The sequence below is a fragment of the Lucilia sericata genome, unplaced genomic scaffold (assembly GCF_015586225.1).
Source record: "Lucilia sericata isolate MDLA Ls3-8-SP2 unplaced genomic scaffold, ASM1558622v1 Contig000222F_arrow, whole genome shotgun sequence".
Taxonomy (NCBI): Eukaryota; Metazoa; Arthropoda; class Insecta; order Diptera; family Calliphoridae; genus Lucilia; species Lucilia sericata.
Genome location: NW_023994249.1, coordinates 228635 through 252467, shown reverse-complemented (window position 1 = coordinate 252467; position 23833 = coordinate 228635). Strand labels below are relative to the sequence as shown.

Sequence of the window (23833 nt, the reverse complement as noted above, 5' to 3'; positions counted from 1 at the left end):
TCAATTTTAAGTTAACAATATAAAAACAGCAACAAAATCTAAAACAATTTGCAATTCTTTGCAAACTCAACTCTTACACTCACTATAAAATATTAGTTAAAACTTTAAAAATATATCAATTTCTTTTTATAAATTTTTATGCAAATTTTATTTAAAATTTTATTTCATTATATTGTTCACACTTTTTGTTGCCATATTTTCTTTTTTTTTTTTTTTTAACATTATTATTATTCATTCAATTTATGCATATTTAATTATTGCTTGACATTAACAAATCACTTGTTTGAAACAATAAAATTCATTCAGTTTTTATTTGTTTCTTTCTTTATTCCACAAACATTCACTTTCAATGTCAATGCTACAACAACAAATAATGTACAATTTATTTATGCGTTTTTGACTTTTTTGTTTATTTATAGGTTTGTGAGAATTTTGAAATATTTATAATTTTATAATTTGTTGAAATATTTTTAAAATTTTATGCATTTTTTATCATTCTTTTGTCACAATAATATTATCGTAGATATCGCTTATATAGTCTAAGGTCCAGTTTTATTTGTAATCTTGACAACTACGTGACACAGTTACTAAGTTTATATTGTAGTCTATCGTCTAGTCTGCGGCTTAGTCTATAGTCTAGTCTATAATCACACTATAGTATATAGTATAGTATATAGTCTAGTCTATAGTCAAGTCTATTCTATAGTCTACTCTTTAGTCTAGTCTATAGTCTAGTCTATTGTCTAGTCTTTATTCTAGTCCATTGTTTTGTCTATAGTCTAGTCTATTGTATAGTCCATAATCTAGTCTATAGTCTAGACTATAGTCTAGTCTATAGTTTAGCATATAGTCTAGTCTATAGTGTAGTGTACAGTCTAATCTAAAGTGTAGTCTATAGTCTAGTCTTTAGTTTAGTCTATAGTCTAGTCTATAGTCTAGTCTTTTGTCTAGTTTATTGTCTAGTTTTTTGTCTAGTCTATTGTCTAGTCTATAGCCTAGTCTATAGTCTGGTCTATAATCTAGTCTATAGATTAGTCTATAGACAGTCTATAGTATAGTCTATTGTTTAGTCTATAGTCTAGTCTATAGTATAGTCTATTGTTTTGTCTATAGTCTAGTCTATTGTTTAGTCTATAGTCTAGTCTATAGTCTAGTCTATAGTCTAGTCTATAGTCTAGTCTATAGTCTAGTCTATAGTCTAGTCTATAGTCAGTCTATAGTCTAGTCTATAGTCTAGTCTATAGTCTAGTCTAATAGTCCGAGTCTATAGTTCTAGTCTATAGTATAGTCTATAGTCTAGTCTATAGTCTCGTCTATAGTCTATTCTATAGTCTAGTCTATAGTCTAAGTCTAAGTCTAGTCTATAGTCTAGTCTATAGTCTAGTCTATAGTCTAGTCTATAGTCTAGTACTATAGTCCTAGTCTATAGTCTAGTCTAATAGTCTAGTCCTTAGTCTAGTCTATGTCTAAAGTCTATAGTCAAGTCTATAGTCTAGTCCTATAGTCTAGTCTATAGTCTAGTCTATAGTCTAGTCTATAGTCTAGCTATAGTCTAGTCTATAGTCTAGTCTATAGTCTAGTCTATAGTCTAGTCTATAGTCTAGTCTATAGTCTAGTCTATAGTCTAGTCTATAGTCTAGTCTATAGTCTAGTCTATAGTCTAGTCTATAGTCTAGTCTATAGTCTAGTCTATAGTCTAGTCTATAGTCTAGTCTATAGTCTAGTCTATAGTCTAGTCTATAGTCTAGTCTATAGTCTAGTCTATAGCTAGTCTATAGTCTAGTCTATAGTCATAGTCTATAGTCTAGTCTATAGTCTAGTCTATAGTCTAGTCTATAGTCTAGTCTATAGTCCTAGTCTATAGTCTAGTCTATGTCTAGTCTATAGTCTAGTCTATAGTCTAGTCTATAGTCTAGTCTATAGTCTAGTCTACAGTCTAGTCTAAAGTCTAGTCTATAGTCTAGTCTATAGTATAGTCTAGCCTATAGTCTAGAGTCTAGTCTATAGTCTAGTCTATTGTTTTGTCTATAGTCTAGTCTATAGTCTAGTCTATAGTCTAGTCTATAGTCTAGTCTATAGTCTAGTCTATAGTCTAGTCTATAGTCTAGTCTATAGTCTAGTCTATAGTCTAGTCTATAGTCTAGTCTATAGTCTAGTCTATAGTCTAGTCTATAGTCTAGTCTATAGTCCAGTCTATAGTCTAGTCTATAGTCTAGTCTATAGTCTAGTCTATAGTCTAGTCTAGTCTATAGTCTAGTCTATAGTCTAGTCTATAGTCTAGTCTATAGTCTAGTCTATAGTCTAGTCTATAGTCTAGTCTATAGTCTAGTCTATAGTCTAGTCTATAGTCTAGTCTATAGTCTAGTCTATAGTCTAGTCTATAGTCTAGTCTATAGTCTAGTCTATAGTCTAGTCTATAGTCTAGTCTATAGTCTAGTCTATAGTCTAGTCTATTAGTCTAGTCTATAGTCTAGTCTATAGTCTAGTCTATAGTCTAGTCTATAGTCTAGTCTATAGTCTAGTCTATAGTCTAGTCTATAGTCTAGTCTATAGTCTAGTCTATAGTCTAGTCTATAGTCTAGTCTATAGTCTAGTCTATAGTCTAGTCTATAGTCTAGTCTATAGTCTAGTCTATAGTCTAGTCTATAGTGTCTATAGTCTAGTCTATAGTCTAGTCTATAGTCTAGTCTATAGTCTAGTCTATAGTCTAGTCTATAGTCTAGTCTATAGTCTAGTCTATAGTCTAGTCTATAGTCTAGTCTATAGTCTAGTCTATAGTCTAGTCTATAGTCTAGTCTATAGTCTAGTCTATAGTCTAGTCTATAGTCTAGTCTATAGTCTAGAGTCTAGTCTATAGTCTAGTCTATTGTTTAGTCTATAGTCTAGTCTATAGTCTAGTCTATAGTCTAGTCTATAGTCTAGTCTATTGTCTAGTCCGTAGTCTAGTCTATAGTCTAGACTATAGTCTAGTCTATAGTATAGCATAGTCTAGTCTATAGTGTAATGCACAGTCTAATCTAAAGTGTAGTCTATAGTGTAATCTATAGTGTAGTCTTTAGTCTAGTCTATAGTCTACTCTTTTGTCTAGTCTATTGTCTAGTTTTTTGTCTAGTCTATTGTCTAGTCTATAGTATAGTCTATCCTATAGTCTATAGTCTAGTCTATTGTTTAGTCTATAGTCTAGTCTATTGTCTAGTCTATAGTCTAGTCTATAGTCTAGTCTATAGTCCAGTCTATAGTCTAGTTTATAGTCTAGTTTATAGCCTAGTCTATAGTCTATAGACTAGTCTATAGTATAGTTTAGCCTATAGTCTAGAGTCTTGTCTATAGTCAAGTCTACTGTTTAGTCTATAGTCTAGTATATAATGTAGTCTATAGTCTAGTCCATAGTCTAGTCCATAGTCTAGTCTATAGTCTAGTCTATAGTCTAGTCTATAGTCTAGTCTATAGTCTAGTCTATAGTCTAGTCTATAGTCTAGTCTATAGTCTAGTCTAGTCTATAGTCTAGTCTATAGTCTAGTCTATAGTCTAGTCTATAGTCTAGTCTATAGTCTAGTCTATAGTCTAGTCTATAGGTAGTCTAGTAGTCTAGTCTATAGTCTAGTCTATAGTCTAGTCTATAGTCTAGTCTATAGTCTAGTCTATAGTCTAGTCTATAGTCTAGTCTATAGTCTAGTCTATAGTCTAGTCTATAGTCTAGTCTAGTCTAGTCTATAGTCTAGTCGATAGTCTAGTTATAGTCTAGTCTATAGTCTAGTCTATAGTCTAGTCTATAGTCTAGTCTATAGTCTAGTCTATAGTCTAGTCTATAGTCTAGTCTATAGTCTAGTCTATAGTCTAGTCTATAGTCTAGTCTATAGTCTAGTCAATAGTCTAGACTATAGTCTAGACTATAGTCTAGTCTTTAGTCTAGTCTATAGTCTAGTCTATAGTCTAGTCTATAGTCTAGTCTATAGTGTAGTCTATAGTGTAGTCTATAGTCTAGTCTATAGTCTAGTCTATAGTCTAGTCTATAGTCTAGTCTATAGTCTAGTCTATAGTCTAGTCTATAGTCTAGTCTATAGTCTAGTCTATAGTCTAGTCTATAGTCTAGTCAATAGTCTAGACTATAGTCTAGTCTTTAGTCTAGTCTATAGTCTAGTCTATAGTCTTGCCTATAGTCAGTCTATAGTCTTGTCTATAGTCTTGTCTATAGTCTTGTCTATAGTCTTGTCTATAGTCAGTCTATAGTCTAGTCTATAGTCTAGTCTATAGTCTAGTCTATAGTCTAGTCTATAGTCTAGTCTATAGTCAAGTCTATAGTCTAGTCTTTAGTCTAGTCTATAGTCTAGTCTATAGTCTAGTCTTTAGTCTAGTCTATAGTCTAGTGTTTAGTCTAGTCTATACTCTAGTCTATAGTCTAGTCTATAGTCAGTCTATAGTCTAGTCTATAGTCTACTTCCTTTAAGTTTTATGTTATTCGTTTACATAGTACTGGGTGTATAATTTGTCTTCTCTCGCTCTTTCTGTCGTAACGGTTTTTATTATTTTATCAAAATTGAATTTTTATTTTTAAGCTGTTTGAATTATTCGGCATGGTAAATACTCAATAAATATATAAAATACATATTTACACAAACTTGTTTTTCATATGATCATAAAAAATTTACGGAAAAAAATTGTATGTATAATTTTTTTTTACAAAATAAAACATAACGAATCTTAGTCAAGGTAAAGGTCAAGTTGACACAATCATATTTTCTTCTCTGTAATTGTGTTTTTTAAACAATTATTAATATTTAATTGCATTATTATGCATTAAAACACGACAAAAACAAACTATAAAAGTATGTTTAAAAATCTTTATTTAATATTCTTTGTAAATTTGTTTAATTTTTTTTGTTTGTATTTTGTTTGGGTTCATTTGCCGTTTAATGTTTGATGAGTTGTTTAATAGTGTTTATTTTGTTGTTGTTGCTTTTATAGTTTGTTTTGCTGTTCGTTTACTAAGTGTTAAATGTCAAATTAACGTCAAATTGTCACCACGTGCATTAGATACAAACAAAACTATTTAATCGAAATTGTAATTTAATCCTCTTAATACATTATATATAATCGTATAAATTTTCTAATATAGATAATACTGTTAATTGTTACAATCATATTATTATCTTTAATTATTGTAAGTATTTAAGTATTTAGTTTAGGTGACGATTTTCCAGTAATTTGAAAAGTTATTTGTTTAAACTGTAACTATTATACGAAGACAATATGTAGTCTGGACTGGACTGACTATACCCTGGACTTTGCTATAAACTAGACTATAGACTTAACAATAGACTAGTTTATAGACTAGATTATACACTAGACTTTAGACTAGAAAATAGACTAGACACTAGAATAGACTACAGACAAGACTATAGACCAGACTATAGACTAGACAATAGGCTAGACTATAGACTAGACTATAGACTAGACTATAGATTAGATTATAGAATAGACTATAAACTAGACTATAGACAAGACTATAGAATAGACTATAGACTAGACTAGACTATAGACTAGACTATAGACTAGACTATAGACTAGACTATAGACTAGACTATAGACTAGACTATAGACTAGACTATAGACTAGACTATAGACTAGACTATAGACTAGACTATAGACTAGACTATAGACTAGACTATAGACTAGACTATAGACTAGACTATAGACTAGACTAGACTAGACTATAGACTAGACTATAGACTAGACTATAGACTAGACTATAGACTAGACTATAGACTAGACTATAGACTAGACTATAGACTAGACTATAGACTAGACTATAGACTAGACTATAGACTAGACTATAGACTAGACTATAGACTAGACTATAGACTAGACTATAGTCTAGACTATAGACTAGACTAGACTAGACTATAGGACTAGACTATAGACTAGACTATAGACTAGACTATAGACTATAGACTAGACTATAGACTAGACTATAGACTAGAATAGACTAGACTATAGACTAGACTATAGACTAGACTATAGACTAGACTATAGACTAGACTATAGACTAGACTATAGACTAGACTATAGACTAGACTATAGACTAGACTATAGACTAGACTATAGACTAGACTATAGACTAGACTATAGACTAGACTATAGACTAGACTATAGACTAGACTATAGACTAGACTATAGACTAGGACTATAGACTAGACTATAGACTAGACTATAGACTAGACTAGACTATAGACTAGACTAGACTAGACTAGACTATAGACTAGACTAGACTAGACTAGACTATAGACTAGACTAGACTAGACTATAGACTAGACTAGACTAGGACTATAGTCTAGTCTATAGACTAGACTATAGACTAGACTATAGACTAGACTATAGACTAGACCATAGACTAGACTATAGACTAGACTATAGGACTAGACTATAGACTAGACTATAGACTAGACTATAGACTAGACTATAGACTAGACTATAGACTAGACTATAGACTAGACTATAGACTAGACTAGACTAGACTATAGACTAGACTATAGACTAGACTATAGACTAGACTAGACTACTATAGACTAGACTATAGACTAGACTATAGACTAGACTATAGACTAGACTATAGACTAGACTATAGACTAGACTATAGACTAGACTATAGACTAGACTATAGACTAGACTATAGACTAGACTATAGACTAGACTATAGACTAGACTATAGACTAGACTATAGACTAGACTATAGACTAGACTATAGACTAGACTATAGACTAGACTATAGACTAGACTATAGACTAGACTATAGACTAGACTATAGACTAGACTAGACTATAGACTAGACTATAGACTAGACTATAGACTAGACTATAGACTAGACTATAGACTAGACTATAGACTAGACTATAGACTAGACTATAGACTAGACTATAGACTAGACTATAGACTAGACTATAGACTAGACTATAGACTAGACTATAGACTAGACTATAGACTAGACTATAGACTAGACTATAGACTAGACTATAGACTAGACTATAGACTAGACTATAGACTAGACTATAGACTAGACTATAGACTAGACTATAGACTAGACTATAGACTAGACTATAGACTAGACTATAGACTAGACTATAGACTAGACTATATAGTATCGACTACAGACCAAATTATAGAATAAACAAGACTGTAGGCTAGACTCTAGACTAGATTATAGAAAAAACTAAACTTAAGACTCGACAGGGCAGTGTATATTAAACTATCGACTAGGTTATAGTCCAGTTTATTAACATTTTGTTCTAAATACCTTTTTTTTGTATATGTATTTCTTTAATTTCTTTTCTTTATTTGCCTAAAACAATAAGATTTTTTTATAATTAAAACAAAATGCAAATATCCCAGTCTGACCTACTATTGCAAGACAATTCAAGAATTTCCGTTTTATTTCTTTTTTATATTCAGTTTTACAAAAAAATTTTCAAACAGATGTTTTTTTCTATAGTGCAAGTCTACTTTCAATAAAACTGTATAAAAATTTATTTGTTGTAGATTAAATTTTTTCCTGTGGTTCTTTTTAAACAAATATTTATTAACAATTAAAACATAAATGTGCATAATATTTATATTATTGTCAAGTTTACACAATTCTTATTTTTATTTTTTTTGCTGTTGTTTTGTGTGTTTTTTTTGCATTGTTGCCAAGTTGATGTCATAAATTGTATTTAAACGTGTAAAAAAATGAAAAAAAACCTATTACCAGAAATATATTTTTGCAAGCTCACATTTATTTTGTGTTAAAAACATTTTTCTCTATATATTTTGTTTATCATGACGTCGTGTTGAATTTTTATACAATTGTTTAGATTTTTTTCTATTTATTTTATTTTTGCTTTTTCTATTTCATGTTTTAATGATCATAATGACGTTTTTAGAGGGTTACCGAAAGTGTACGGGACACTGCAAACACTTTTAACGATTTGGGGAAAAGAAAACTTAAAAAGTTTATGCAAAAAAAAAATTAAATAAAATTTAGTTTAATATGTAGTAGTTTAATGTCACTGTAAATACTTCAGATATAAACCAGTTTTTTTGGTTACTAAAACCAAAGAACTGCATTAAATCCTTACCATAGCCACCTACCTATAGTTATAACAAGTCAAACTGCTATGTTTTGTGGCCCAATGTCTAAAATGCAGTATTAAAGCTTGTTGCTGCTAGTTTGTCTGCTTTCTTCTCATTTTATGCACTTGAAGAAGTACCAACATTAAGCATGACAATTTTCTGTCTGTCTTTCTATTTGTCATTATTGTCTACTTGAAGTAATAAGACGACAAAACTTAAGCAGCAGCTAAACGTTTGTTTTTCTTAAAATTATTCAGAAGTATATTAGAGAAATGACATAAAACAGGGACGGAAAGCCGACTGCGTTCAAGACTACAGCCTAGTCTATAGTATGGACTGAAGACTTGGCTGTAGTTCACACTACAGTTCAGACTATAGTTCAGACTATAGTCCAGACTATAGTCCAGATTATAGTTTAGTCAATAGTCCAGACTATAGTCTAGTCTATAGTCCAGACTATAGTCTTGTCTATAGTCCAGACTATAGTCTCGTCTATAGTCTATAGAATAGAATATAGCCTACTCTATAGTCTAGTCTACAGTCCAGACTATTGTTCAGACTATAGTTTAGACTATAGTCCAGACTATAGTTTAGACTATAGTCCAGACTATAGTTTAGACTATAGTCCAGACTATAGTTTAGACTATAGTCCAGACTATAGTTTAGACTATAGTCCAGACTATAGTTTAGACTATAGTCCAGACTATAGTTTAGACTATAGTCCAGACTATAGTTTAGACTATAGTCCAGACTATAGTTTAGACTATAGTCCAGACTATAGTTTATTCAATAGTCCAGACTATAGTCTAGTCTATAGTCCAGACTATAGTCTTGTCTATAGTCCAGACTATATTCTATAGTCCAGACTATATTCTATAGTCCAGACTAAAGTCTAGTCTATAGTCCAGACTATAGTCTGTAGTCTAGACTATAGTCTATAGTCCAGACTATAGTCTGTAGTCTAGACTATAGTCTATAGTCCAGACTATAGTCTGTAGTCTAGACTATAGCCTATAGTCCAGACTATAGTCTGTAGTCTAGACTATAGTCTATAGTCCAAACTATAGTCTATAGTCCAAACTATAGTTTATAGTCCAAACTATAGTCTATAGTCCAGACTATAGTCTATAGTCCAGACTATAGTCTATAGTCCAAACTATAGTCTATAGTCCAAACTATAGTCTATAGTCTAGACTATAGTCTATAGTTCAGACTATAGTCTATAGTTCAGACTATAGTCTATAGTTCAGACTATAGTCTATAGTCCAGACTATTGTCTATAGTCCAGACTATAGTCTATAGTCCAGACTATAGTCTATAGTCCAGACTATAGTCAAGTCTATAGTCCAGACTATAGTCTAGTCTATAGTCCAGACTATAGTCTAGTCTATAGTCCAGACTATAGTCAAGTCTATAGTCCAGACTATAGTCTAGTCTATAGTCCAGACTATAGTCTTGTCTATAGTCCAGACTATAGTCTTGTCTATAGTCCAGACTATAGTCTTGTCTATAGTCCAGACTATAGTATAGACTATAGACTGATCTATAGTCCAAACTAAACGACTACAATAGATACCATAGACTATATTACAGACTAGACTACAGGCTAGATTTGAGCTTATAGTCGAGACTATAATCTAGTCCATACTAAGAAATGTAGAGTAGTCTATAGTTAGACTATAGACGAGAGTATATTCTAGTACATTGTCTAGTCCATTTTTGTCTAACTAAATCCATTAACATTTCCCATCCCTGTTTTCCATCTACAAAACCCCACAAGGAATGTAAAACCCTTATGGACATGCAACACACTACAATACAATGACCTTGACAAGTCAAGTGTTAAAGGGGATCGCATTTGTATTAAACTCCGCAACAACAAATCTTAAAACAACAAGAAAACAAGTCTGCACAAAGGAAAAAAAATTGCCTCCAGCAATATGCCACCGAAGATGTGAAGTCGGTAACATGCTAAACACACACCTTTAAGAAGTTAAAGTTTGCTTTAAACCACAATTTATCTTGCTTTTCTTTACACTGAAAGGCTCCTCCCACTTCTTGGTTTCTGCTAGTTTAGTTTTAATTTAAAATATTGTGAATTTTTCTTCTGTTCCTTTAACAAGTTTACCCCTGAACTTTAGATGTTTGCAAGTTTTTAAGTAAAATTTTTATAGTTTTCATGGTTATCAAAGTACTAGCAGTAGTAGTAATTGCAAACTGTAAAGTTTTTTCTTTTCAGTCTCTTAAATATTTGATTTAATGTTTTAATAATAATGATTACGAGAGTGAAAGAAAATAGCAAAGGTTTTACTAAAAATCTTTTCATTTAAAGAAAATTTAAATTAAATGCTTACAAATGAAGTGATTACATTTGATCAAGATTAAAGGCCAATCCATAATATAATCTAAAGTTAATTGTAGTCTACACTATAAACCAGGCTATGTTCTAGTCTATAGTCTAGTGTAGTCTAAAGTCTAGTCTATAGTCCAGTTTGTAGTTTAGTTTATAATCTAGTCTATAGTCTAATCTATAGTCTAGTCTATAGTCTTGTCTATAGTCTAGTCTATAGTCTAGTCTATAGTCTAGTCTATAGTCTAGTCTATAGTCTAGTCTATAGTCTAGTCTATAGTCTAGTCTATGGTCTAGTCTATAGTCTAGTCTATAGTCTAGTCTATAGTCTAGTCTATAGTCTAGTCTATAGTCTATAGTCTAGTCTATAGTCTAGTCTATAGTCTAGTCTATAGTCTAGTCTATAGTCTAGTCTAAAGTCTAGTCTAAAGTCTAGTCTAAAGTCTAGTCTAAAGTCTAGTCTAAAGTCTAGTCTATAGTCTAGTCTATAGTCTAGTCTATAGTCTAGTCTATAGTCTAGTCTATAGTCTAGTCTATAGTCTAGTCTATAGTCTAGTCTTTAGTCTAGTCTATAGTCTAGTCTATAGTCTAGTCTATAGTCTAGTCTATAGTCCAGTCTATAGTCTAGTCTATAGTCTAGTCTATAGTCTAGTCTATAGTCTAGTCTATAGTCTAGTCTATAGTCTAGTCTATAGTCTAGTCTAGTCTAGTCTATAGTCTAGTCTATAGTCTAGTCTATAGTCTAGTCTATAGTCTAGTCTATAGTCTAGTCTATAGTCTAGTCTATAGTCTAGTCTATAGTCTAGTCTATAGTCTAGTCTATAGTCTAGTCTATAGTCTAGTCTATAGTCTAGTCTATAGTTTAGTCTATAGTCTAGTCTATAGTCTAGTCTATAGTCAAGTCTATAGTCTAGTCTATAGTCTAGGCTATAGTCTAGTCTATAGTCTAGTCTATAGTCTAGTCTATAGTCTAGTCTATAGTCTAGTCTATAGTCTAGTCTATAGTCTAGTCTATAGTCTAGTCTATAGTCTAGTCTATAGTCTAGTCTATAGTCTAGTCTATAGTCTAGTCTAGTCTATAGTCTAGTCTATAGTCTAGTCTATAGTCTAGTCTATAGTCTAGTCTATAGTCTAGTCTATAGTCTAGTCTATAGTCTAGTCTATAGTCTAGTCTATAGTCTAGTCTATAGTCTAGTCTACTAGTCTAGTCTATTAGTCTAGTCTATTAGTCTAGTTTACTAGTCTAGTCTACTAGTCTAGTCTACTTGTCTAGTCTACTAGTCTAGTCAACTAGTCTAGTCAACTAGTCTAGTCTATAGTCTAGTCTATAGTCTAGTCTATAGTCTAGTCTATAGTCTAGTCTATAGTCTAGTCTATAGTCTAGTCTGTAGTCTAGTCTATAGTCTAGTCTATAGTCTAGTCTATAGTCTAGTCTATAGTCTAGTCTATAATCTAGTCTATAGTCTAGTCTACTAGTCTAGTCTACTAGTCTAGTCTACTAGTCTAGTCTACTAGTCTAGTCTACTAGTCTAGTCTATTAGTCTAGTCTATTAGTCTAGTTTACTAGTCTAGTCTACTAGTCTAGTCTACTTGTCTAGTCTACTAGTCTAGTCTACTAGTCTAGTCAACTAGTCTAGTCTATATTCTAGTCTATAGTCTAGTCTATAGTCTAGTCTATAGTCTAGTCTATAGTCTAGTCTATAGTCTAGTCTATAGTCTAGTCTATAGTCTAGTCTATAGTCTAGTCTATAGTCTAGTCTATAGTCTAGTCTATAGTCTAGTCTATAGTCTAGTCTATAGTCTAGTCTATAGTCTAGTCTATAGTCTAGTCTATAGTCTAGTCTGTAGTCTAGTCTATAGTCTAGTCTATAGTCTAGTCTATAGTCTAGTCTATAGTCTAGTCTATAGTCTAGTCTATAGTCTAGTCTATAGTCTAGTCTATAGTCTAGTCTATAGTCTAGTCTATAGTCTAGTCTACTAGTCTAGTCTACTAGTCTAGTCTACTAGTCTAGTCTACTAGTCTAGTCTACTAGTCTAGTCTATTAGTCTAGTCTATTAGTCTAGTCTACTAGTCTAGTCTATTAGTCTAATCTATTAGTCTAGTTTACTAGTCTAGTCTAGTCTACTAGTCTAGTCTACTAGTCTAGTCTACTAGTCTAGTCTACAAGTCTAGTCAACTAGTCTAGTCTACTAGTCTAGTCTACTAGTCTAGTCTACTAGTCTAGTCTATAGCTTAGTCTATAGTCCAGTCTGGTCTATAGTGTAGTCTAGTCTGGATAGTCTCACCTGTACTCTAGTCTATTCTCTGTCTGTAGTTCAAGTCTAGTCTACTAGTCTAGTCTACTAGTCTAGTCTACTAGTCTAGTCTACTAGTCTAGTCTACTAGTCTAGTCTACTAGTCTAGTCTATAGCTTAGTCTATAATCCAGTCTGGTCTATAGTGTAGTCTAGTCTGGATAGTCTCACCTGTATTCTAGTCTATTCTCTGTCTGTAGTTCAATCTGTTTTAAAGTCTATAGTCAAGACTTTAGTCTAATTTTATTCTTAAGCTTTTATTTAAAACTTACAGATGCCAGTGTGAACACAGCAAATTTTAAAAATGAAAGTGTTTGCTACTTTTTCCCTTTAACTGGCTGCTGAATTTTAGTTTTAGCAGTTTCTGTTTAAGTTTTTCGTTTCTTAAAATGTTCATGAATGTTTCTTTTTTCATCCATTGAAGTGTGGGAGAGAAGTTATGATGAAAAATGTTCATACAAATTCAAGCAACTCAAACAAAAAACTGAAAATTTGCAATTGCATGCGAAATAATCTTCAAAAAAAAAAAGTGCATGAGAAAAACTGTATTAATTATTCGTGTGGTAGATGAAAAATGAAGGCAACAGCAAATGCAAACAAAAATTAAATTAAAACTTCAGTTGAAAAAAAAAAAAATATTTTATTATTATCGAGTTATGGTTACCCAAGTGTAATAATGAACATCCATCACAATGCAAAAAATGACAGCTGAAAGAATTATCGTTATATAATTGTTAAAAAAAATATATTTTTAATAAACATTACAGAAAATAATGACATCATTGTTAAAAATGAAATCGATAGTTTAAGACAGAATTAATGAGAAAGAAAACTAAAAAACAATAATAGATATTTATTAAGTGTGTTCACACTATATGTTGAGATTTCTAAACAAAACTTTTATAAAATCCCTGAAAAACATTTGCTTTCATAATTGTATGTCATTCTTAGATTTTTTTTAACTCTTCTTTATTCCAAAAATACTAAAAACAAGTCTCCCCTCCTTAATTTATAAACTTGAACCCAATTTTTTTAATAACAAACACATGTTACAATTTAACTGTGTCCAAATATCAATTCCCATAATCTTGATTTTAAAAATGTTCACATGACAAACATATGCGTTTAGCAGCAACTAAAATACACAAAAAAACTCATTCAAGTAAAAACAAAAGAATTAACAAAATTCTCGGATATTTTGCAATTTAATACACCCCATAAATTGACTTTAGAAATGAACTATAATGTTGAAAATATTGTCTGTAGAAAACTGATACTTCTTTAGAATATGTGGAGTTTTTTTTTTATTTATTTTGTGGGGGGAAAGTGGTGTTAAAGGGTGTAATTGAAATGTGAAAAACATATGTTGCTTTATTGCATTATTAAATTTGGATTAATGGAGCATATTAATAAATTTTTTATATATTAATATGATAAAGTTTTGTGCATAACAATAAGACACTAATATTGTATAGGCAGAGCTATTTGATGTTTGCTTAGTCAAGGCGTAGCCATGACTATAGAATATATATAGTCATAAGATAGAATAGCTACTAAGCTGCAGACTAGACTATAACAAACCAAAAGACTATAGACTAAACTATAGTTTAGACTATAGACCAAACTATTGTCTAAGCCATAAACTAGAATATAAATTACACTAAACACTATTGACCAGACTATAGCCTAAACTTCAGACTTCAGTATAATTTCTATACTACATACTAGTTCATAGACTAAACACTAGACTGGATTATAGATTAGACTATAGCCGAAAGTATCTACATAGACTAGATTATGAACTAGATTAAAGGCTATACAATACTAAAGACTGGATTATAGATTAGACTGCAAACTAGAGTATCTACATATTAGACTATAGAATTGACTAAAGACTAGACTATAGACCAGCCTCCACACTAGAATATGGACGAGACTATAGACTAGACTATAGATATACTATAGACAAAAATATAGTCTAGGCTAATCTATAGTCTAGTACATAGTCTTGTCTATAGATTAGCCCATTTTCTATGGTCTAATGGTTATGTCAGTTAGTCTAAGATAGTTTAGTCTAGTCTATAGTCAGTCATGTCTAGTTCTATAGTCAGTCTAGTAAAGTCTAGTCTAGATCTTGTCTAGTTCTAGTCTAAGTCTAGTCTTAGTCTATCTTAGTCTAGTCTATAGTCTGTAGTCTATAGTTAGCTATAGTCTAGTCTATAGTCTAGTCTTATCTAGTCATGGTCTATGTCTAGTATAGTCTGTCTATAGTCTAGTCTAGTCTATAGTCTAGTATGTCTAGTCTATGCTAGTCTATAGTCTAGTCTATAGTCTAGTCTATAGTCTAGTCTATAGTCTAGTCTATAGTCTAGTCTATAGTCTAGTCTATAGTCTAGTCTATAGTCTAGTCTATAGTCTAGTCTATAGTCTAGTCTATAGTCTAGTCTATAGTCTAGTCTATAGTCTAGTCTATAGTCTAGTCTATAGTCTAGTCTATAGTCTAGTCTATAGTCTAGTCTATAGTCTAGTCTATAGTCTAGTCTATAGTCTAGTCTATAGTCTAGTCTATAGTCTAGTCTATAGTCTAGTCTATAGTCTAGTCTATAGTCTAGTCTATAGTCTAGTCTATAGTCTAGTCTATAGTCTAGTCTATAGTCTAGTCTATAGTCTAGTCTATAGTCTAGTCTATAGTCTAGTCTATAGTCTAGTCTATAGTCTAGTCTATAGTCTAGTCTATAGTCTAGTTTAGTCTAGTCTATAGTCTAGTCTATAGTCTAGTCTATAGTCTAGTCTATAGTCTAGTCTAGTCTATAGTCTAGTCTATAGTCTAGTCTAGTCTAGTCTATAGTCTAGTCTAGTCTATAGTCTAGTCTAGTCTATAGTCTAGTCTATAGTCTAGTCTATAGTCTAGTCTATAGTCTAGTCTATAGTCTAGTCTATAGTCTAGTCTATAGTCTAGTCTATAGTCTAGTCTATAGTCTAGTCTATAGTCTAGTCTATAGTCTAGTCTATAGTCTAGTCTATAGTCTAGTCTATAGTCTAGTCTATAGTCTAGTCTAGTCTATAGTCTAGTCTATAGTCTAGTCTATAGTCTAGTCTAGTCTATAGTCTAGTCTAGTCTATAGTCTAGTCTAGTCTATAGTCTAGTCTATAGTCTAGTCTATAGTCTAGTCTATAGTCTAGTCTATAGTCTAGTCTATAGTCTAGTCTATAGTCTAGTCTAGTCTATAGTCTAGTCTAGTCTATAGTCTAGTCTATAGTCTAGTCTATAGTCTAGTCTATAGTCTAGTCTATAGTCTAGTCTATAGTCTAGTCTATAGTCTAGTCTATAGTCTAGTCTATAGTCTAGTCTATAGTCTAGTCTATAGTCTAGTCTATAGTCTAGTCTATAGTCTAGTCTATAGTCTAGTCTATAGTCTAGTCTATAGTCTAGTCTATAGTCTAGTCTATAGTGTAGTCTATAGTCTAGTCTATAGTCTAGTCTATAGTCTAGTCTATAGTCTAGTCTATAGTCTAGTCTATAGTCTAGTCTATAGTCTAGTCTATAGTCTAGTCTATAGTCTAGTCTATAGTCTAGTCTATAGTCTAGTCTATAGTCTAGTCTATAGTCTAGTCTATAGTCTAGTCTATAGTCTAGTCTATAGTCTAGTCTATAGTCTAGTCTAGTCTATAGTCTAGTCTATAGTCTAGTCTATAGTCTAGTCTATAGTCTAGTCTATAGTCTAGTCTATAGTCTAGTCTATAGTCTAGTCTATAGTCTAGTCTATAGTCTAGTCTATAGTCTAGTCTATAGTCTAGTCTATAGTCTAGTCTAGTCTATAGTCTAGTCTATAGTGTAGTCTATAGTCTAGTCTATAGTCTAGTCTATAGTCTAGTCTATAGTCTAGTCTATAGTCTAGTCTATAGTCTAGACTATAGTCTAGTCTATAGTCTAGTCTATAGTCTAGTCTATAGTCTAGTCTATAGTCTAGTCTATAGTCTAGTCTATAGTCTAGTCTATAGTCTAGTCTATAGTCTAGTCTATAGTCTAGTCTATAGTCTAGTCTATAGTCTAGTCTATAGCCTAGTCTATAGTCTAGTCTATAGTCTAGTCTATAGTCCTAGTCTATAGTCTAGTCTATAGTCTAGTCTATAGTCTAGTCTACGGTCTAGTCTATAGTCTAGTCTAGTCTACGGTCTAGTCTATAGTCTAGTCTATAGTCTAGTCTATAGTCTAGTCTATAGTCTAGTCTATAGTCTAGTCTATAGTCTAGTCTATAGTCTAGTCTACGGTCTAGTCTATGGTCTAGTCTATAGTCTAGTCTATAGTCTAGTCTATAGTATAGTCTATAGTCTAGTCTATAGTATAGTCTATAGTATAGTCTATAGTCTAGTCTATAGTCTAGTCTATAGTCTAGTCTATAGTATAGTCTATAGTATAGTCTATAGTCTAGTTTATAGTCTATTGTCTATAGTCTAGTCTATAGTCTAGTCTATAGTCTAGTCTATAGTCTAGTCTATAGTCTAGTCTATAGTCTAGTCTATAGTCCAGTCTATAGTCTAGTCTATAGTATAGTCTATAGTATAGTCTATAGTCTAGTCTATAGTATAGTCTATAGTCTAGTCTATAGTCTAGTCTATAGTCTAGTCTATAGTCTAGTCTATAGTATAGTCTATAGTCTAGTCTATAGTCTAGTCTATAGTATAGTCTATAGTCTAGTCTATAGTCTAGTCTATAGTCTAGTCTATAGTCTAGTCTATAGTCTAGTCTATAGTATAGTCTATAGTATAGTCTATAGTCTAGTTTATAGTCTATTGTCTAGTCTATACTCTAGTCTATAGTCCAGTCTGTAGTCTAGTATATAGTCTTCTATAGTCTAGTCCATAGTCTAGTCTTTAGCCTAGTTTGTAGACTAGTATTTATTTTTAGTATTAAGAATATTCCAATTAATTCCTATTGACATTTTTCCACTAAGCAACATTCTCCTAAAAATAGGCCATATTTTATCTTCTTTTCATAATATCCTATTTGTCATTAAAACAAAAAATACACACCTCATTTAACAACAACAAAAATATATTTTCAATTATGTTTTCTGCCTAAAACAAAGATATAAAATATTCATTAATAAAACCTAAATATATTTACCAACACTTCGTTATGTTTTTTTGGTACCACAAGCTTATTAAATTCCCATTAATATTTTACAGAAATAAACCTACTTTATTAATAGATAAAATCATTTACTGTTGTAGAAATTTGTACTAAACATATGTAATATGTATGTATTAGTGGGGAAAAAGAGTGAGAGAACAACTTACCATTATTTATGTTATTAAATTTATTTGCTGCCACGAGCCTAAAAATAGACAACAGAAAAAAAAAACATTTAGATAAGAAAAATGTCATTTATTATTTTAGGCTGAAAGAAAATGTTTTTTCCTCATTGAATATGAGAGTACACAGTGACATGTAATTAGTTGGTATTAAATAAGAAATTTTCGAAAAAAAAAAAAATGTATTTGTTTAAGTTGAGAATGTATGTTAAAATAAGTTTTATACAAATATAAAGTGTCAATGACTTTTAAATGTGAAATAAAACATGTTTTACGAGTAAAGGAACAGAACATTTTTTGTGTTTAAATAATAAATGAAATAAATTGTAAGCAAGCGCCTAAAAGTAGGCTATGTTTTGTAAATATATTTTGTTTTTTTCTTTTTGTGAGGAAATCTTTGTGAAAAGTAGGTAAATAAGGAAATTTTAAAAAGAAATTTTATTTCCATTGAAATGTATTTAAAAATTTACTTTTACTAGAGTTTAGTTAAATGAATTTTAAAAAGGGTTTTTTTAAATCATTTTTTATGTAAATTATATATTTAAATATATATTTTAAAAATTTTCATCAAAATTTTAATTAACTTTCCTTGTTAGTTACTAAAACATTAGATAAACATCTAATCATGTTTTAAATATATAATTTGTATGCCTGTTATTATGCTTCACTGTTCACACATGCCAAAAAATCGTTTAGCCTACCTTAAGGCTTAAGTTTATAACACATATTCATTGCCTACTTTCAGACTTAATTTTAAAAATACTCAATTTAAATTAAAATAACACATCACACACATTTTCAAGGTCTATTTGCATAAATTTCAACGAACTTTTTACACAAGAATAAGTTATTTACCCTTAAAAAAATATATTTTATGATAAATATTTTCTATCACATGTTAAATATTATTATATTAAAACAGTATCAGCGAAAGATATAAATGTATGACACTGTCATCACCTCATAAAATTCAACCAAACCTGAATAAAATATCATTTTATTAAATGCTTCAATGAAATTAAATATTTAAAAATAGTCCAAAAATTAATTAAAAATTTGTTGCAAATTTTTCATTTCAATTAATTTCTTTTCCTAAATGCTAAATTTAAATCTGCTGTTTGATGTTATAGTAACCTTCATTTTCAAAATTGTTGATATATAAAAATTTATATTGCAAATTATTTTTCGTTTTAATTTTAGTTTTTTTTTTTTTAAATATATTTTTGGCTTAACGCCAGGTGACATAGAGACTCATATTTAAGAAACCCTTGAATTTAAACAAACAACAAAAAAATAATCGGGCAACAGTAAGAAAATATTAAAATGCTTAAACTAGAAAATAAGTAAGAGTAATGTATAGGACATGGACGAATTAAAAGTACACTGCGGAGTATAACAGAAAGAGTTTTTAAGTACTGACTAGACTATACGTTAGTTCACAGTATAGTCTAGTCTATAGAAACCTATAGACTAGACTAAAATATAGTCTAGTATAGTCTGTGGTCTAATCTATAGTCTAGTCTATAGTGTAGTCTATACTTTAGTCTATAGTCTAGTCTATATTCTAGTCTATAGTCTAGTCTATAGTCTAGTCTATAGTGTAGTCTATAGTCTAGTCTATAGTCTAGTCTATAGTCTAGTCTATAGTTATAGTGTAGTCTATAGTCTAGTCTATAGTTATAGTCTAGTCTATAGTTATAGTCTAGTCTATAGTCTAGTCTATAGTCTAGTCTATAGTCTAGTCTATAGTCTAGTCTATAGTCTAGTCTATAGTCTAGTCTATAGACTAGTCTATAGTCTAGTCTATAGTCTAGTCTATAGACTAGTCTATAGTCTAGTCTATAGTCTAGTCAATAGTTATAGTCTACAGTCTAGTCTATACTCTAGTCTATAGTTATAGTCTAGTCTATAATCTAGTCTATAGTCTTGTCTATAGTCTAGTCTATAGTTATAGTCTAGTCTATAATCTAGTCTATAGTCTTATCTATAGTCTAGTCTATAGTGTAGTCTATAGTCTAGTCTATACTCTAGTCTATAGTTATAGTCTAGTCTATAGTCTTATCTATAGTCTAGTCTATAGTGTAGTCTATAGTCTAGTCTATACTCTAGTCTATAGTTATAGTCTAGTCTATAGTCTAGTCTATAGTCTTGTCTATAGTCCAGTCTATAGTGTAGTCTATAGTCTAGTCTATAGTTATAGTCTAGTATAAAGTCTAGTATATAGTCTAGTCTATAGTCTAGTCTATAGTCTAGTCTATAGTCTAGTCTATAGTCTAGTCTATAGTCTAGTCTATAGTCTAGTCTATAGTCTAGTCTATAGTCTAGTCTATAGTCTAGTCTATAGTCTAGTCTATAGTCTAGTCTATAGTCTAGTCTATAGTCTAGTCTATAGTCTAGTCTATAGTCTAGTCTATAGTCTAGTCTATAGTCTAGTCTATAGTTATAGTCTAGTCTATAGTTATAGTCTAGTCTATAATCTAGTCTATAGTCTTGTCTTTAGTCTAGTCTATAGTGTAGTCTATAGTCTAGTCTACTCTAGTCTATAGTTATAGTCTAGTCTATAGTCTAGTCTATAGTCTTGTCTATAGTCTAGCCTATAGTGTAGTCTATAGTCTAGTCTGTACTCTAGTCTAGTATATAGTCTAGGCTATAGTCTAGTCCATAGTCTAGTCTATAGTCTAGTCTATAGTCTAGTCTATAGTCTAGTCTATAGTCTAGTCTATAGTCTAGTCTATAGTCTAGTCTATAGTCTAGTCTATAGTCTAGCCTATAGTCTAGTCTATAGTCTAGTCTATAGTCTAGTCTATAGTCTAGTCTATAGTCTAGTCTATAGTCTAGTCTATAGTCTAGTCTATAGTCTAGTCTATAGTCTAGTCTATAGTCTAGTCTATAGTCTAGTCTATAGTCTAGTCTATAGTCTAGTCTATAGTCTAGTCTATAGTCTAGTCTATAGTCTACTCTGTACTCTAGTCTATAGTCTAGTCTATACTCTTGTTAATGGTCTAGTCTATAGTCTAGTCTATAGTCTAGTCTATAGTCTAGTCTATAGTCTAGTCTATAGTCTAGTCTATAGTCTAGTCTATAGTCTAGTCTATAGTCTAGTCTATAGTCTAGTCTATAGTCTAGTCTATAGTCTAGTCTATAGTCTAGTCTATAGTCTAGTCTATAGTCTAGTCTATAGTACAGTCTAGAGTCTAGTCTATAATCTAGTCTATAGTCTAGTCTATAATCTAGTCTACAGTCTAGTCTATTGTCTAGTCTATAGTCTACTCAATAGTATAGTCTATTGTCTAGTCTATAGTACAGTCTAGAGTCTAGTCTATAATCTAGTCTATAGTCTAGTCTATAATCTAGTCTATAGTCTAGTCTATAGCCTAGTCTATAGTCTAGTCTATTGTCTAGTCTATAGTCTACTCAATAGTATAGTCTATTGTCTAGTTTGTTGTCTATGCTATACTCCGCTCTATAGTATGATCTATTCTCTTCTCTTTAGACGAGTGTATGATCCAGTAGTTTAACAGCATGACAAACTTAAAAATATGTATACAAATACCAAATTTTAGTTTATAAATCGATATTTAAGACACCATACAGCCACCACCACTAGAAGAGATTTTCTTTTTTATGAGGAGAAAAAAATTATTTAAATTTATTTTTTATTTTTTTTTTTTTTTTTTTTTGAATAATAAACACATATAACTATAATTCATTACAATTTATATGCTTAAAAATAAACATTTCGATGACGTTAGCAAGGAAAGCAAATAAAATAAAAATGTCTCGTGTACTCATCGTATGATAACAACAACAAGAAAAAGTATTATTTCTCCTTTTGCTTGTTGTTTTTATTTTTATTGTTTTTTTTTTCTATATTATGGTGATTTTGGTATTTGTCATAACACTTTACCACCATTATTGACACCACCAACCAACAAAAACAAATCACGTCATCAAACTCATCATTATTTATTTTTGTTGTTGTTTGGCGAAACGTCATTCCTGTAATATTGTGTGTTTGTTTTCTATTTTTTGCATAGAAAAGAGAGAGAGAGAGAAAATAAAAACAAATTGATGATGATTGCATTTGTTTTTTTTTTTTTTGCTTAGTGAGGTGTGGATTAGAATTGTTATTAAAAATAAAATCATTCATGCTAAATGAACAATCGTTTATTAAGTATTGTGTTAATGCTGGTTAAGTAGTAGCCTTTTCCCTGCAACTACTTTATTTTACAACTCTGTATTTTGTTTACATTTTAGAACTGTGTATTTATTTGAAGAATTGTTTACATTTTTTTTAATTTATGCGATTTTCTTGTAAGCCTTTTCTATATTTATTACCTTAATTAAATAATTCCTTAAAAAAGTTGCAAAACTAAAACTTTTTATTTTTTCTATTTTATTACAATCTATTCAAACATTTCACTCTTATCATCGTTATATTTTATGTCTTTTTTTCTGTTTGGTTCATCCGTTCCCTGACTTTATCATAATAGAATATTTTTTTTTGACATTTGTATACAGAATAGCAATAATAAAAAGAAATTTATATAATAAAAAATTCTAACTATTAGGTTGTAGAAAAAAATATACGATGCTATTTGTGTTGTTGTTTTTGTATTTTGTTATGGTTTTCTTGAACTGTCATTTCAAATGTGTCTGCCTGTCAGTCTATAAGAGGGAATGAATGTATTTACGCGTTAAGTATACGTATGTGTGTACGTAAGTGTTTGAATATGTCAAGTGATAAGATGCCATCATGATTTTTTAGATTCTATTATTGTTATAGAAAAACTAGAAAAATATTAATAAAATAGGAAATAAATGGAAATAAAATATTTATGAAAAAAAAAAAAAAAAATTGTCAACATAAAAAAAGTTTTGTTAAACATAAACCTAGTTTTTAACAAAGATTTATTTATTATTTAGTTTAAAATAATGTTTTAGAAAAGATCGTGAATGTTATCTACAGTCTGTACTCTAAGCTACTTTAGACTCAACAATAGTTTCGACTATAGTCTATAGACAAGTTTATAGTCTAGTCTATAGTTTAGTATATAGTCTAGTCTAAAGTCTATTCTATAGCCTAGTCTAAAGTCTAGTATATAGTCTAGTCTAAAGTCTAGTCTATAGCCTAGTCTAAAGTCTAGTCTATAGTCTAGTCTATAGTCTACTCTATAGTCTAGTTAATGGCCTAGTCTTTAGTCTAGTCTAGTCTAGTATATAGTCTAGTCTATAGTATAGTCTACTCCAGTCTATAGTGTAGACTACAGTCTACTATATAGTCTAGTCAATAGTCTAGTCTATAGTATTGTCTATAGTATAGTCTATAGTCTAATCTGTAGTCTAGTCTAGTCTATAGTCTAGTCTATAGTCTAGTCTATAGTCTAGTCTAGTCTATAGTCTAGTCTATAGTCTAGTCTATAGTCTAGTCTATAGTCTAGTCTATAGTCTAGTCTATAGTCTAGTCTATAGTCTAGTCTATAGTCTAGTCTATAGTCTAGTCTATAGTCTAGTCTATAGTCTAGTCTATAGTCTACTCTATAGTCTAGTCTATAGGTCTAGTCTATAGTCTATTCTATAGCCTAGTCTATAGTCTCTATCTATAGTCTAGTCTATTAGTCTAGTCTACCAGTCTAGTCTATAGTCTAGTTTATAGTCTAGTCTACCAGTCTAGTCTCTAGTCTAGTCTATCGTCTAGTCTATAGTCTAGTCTGTAGGTCTAGTTATCTCTAGTCTATCGTCTAGTCTATAGTCTCGTCTATAGGTC

At 30.6% G+C, this 23833-nt stretch overlaps 1 protein-coding gene across 6 annotated transcripts in view; it reads right to left on the bottom strand.

Moving 5' to 3' along the window:
- Nucleotides 1-23833, bottom strand: part of LOC119602316 (protein split ends) — a 149495-nt gene that overhangs the window by 31663 nt on the left and 93999 nt on the right. For all 6 annotated transcript variants that reach the window (XM_037953750.1, XM_037953748.1, XM_037953753.1 and 3 more), the window contains exon 3: nt 18052-18089. The gene's annotated coding sequence lies outside the window, so the exon portion shown is untranslated. The remainder of the gene's footprint in view (nt 1-18051; nt 18090-23833) is intronic.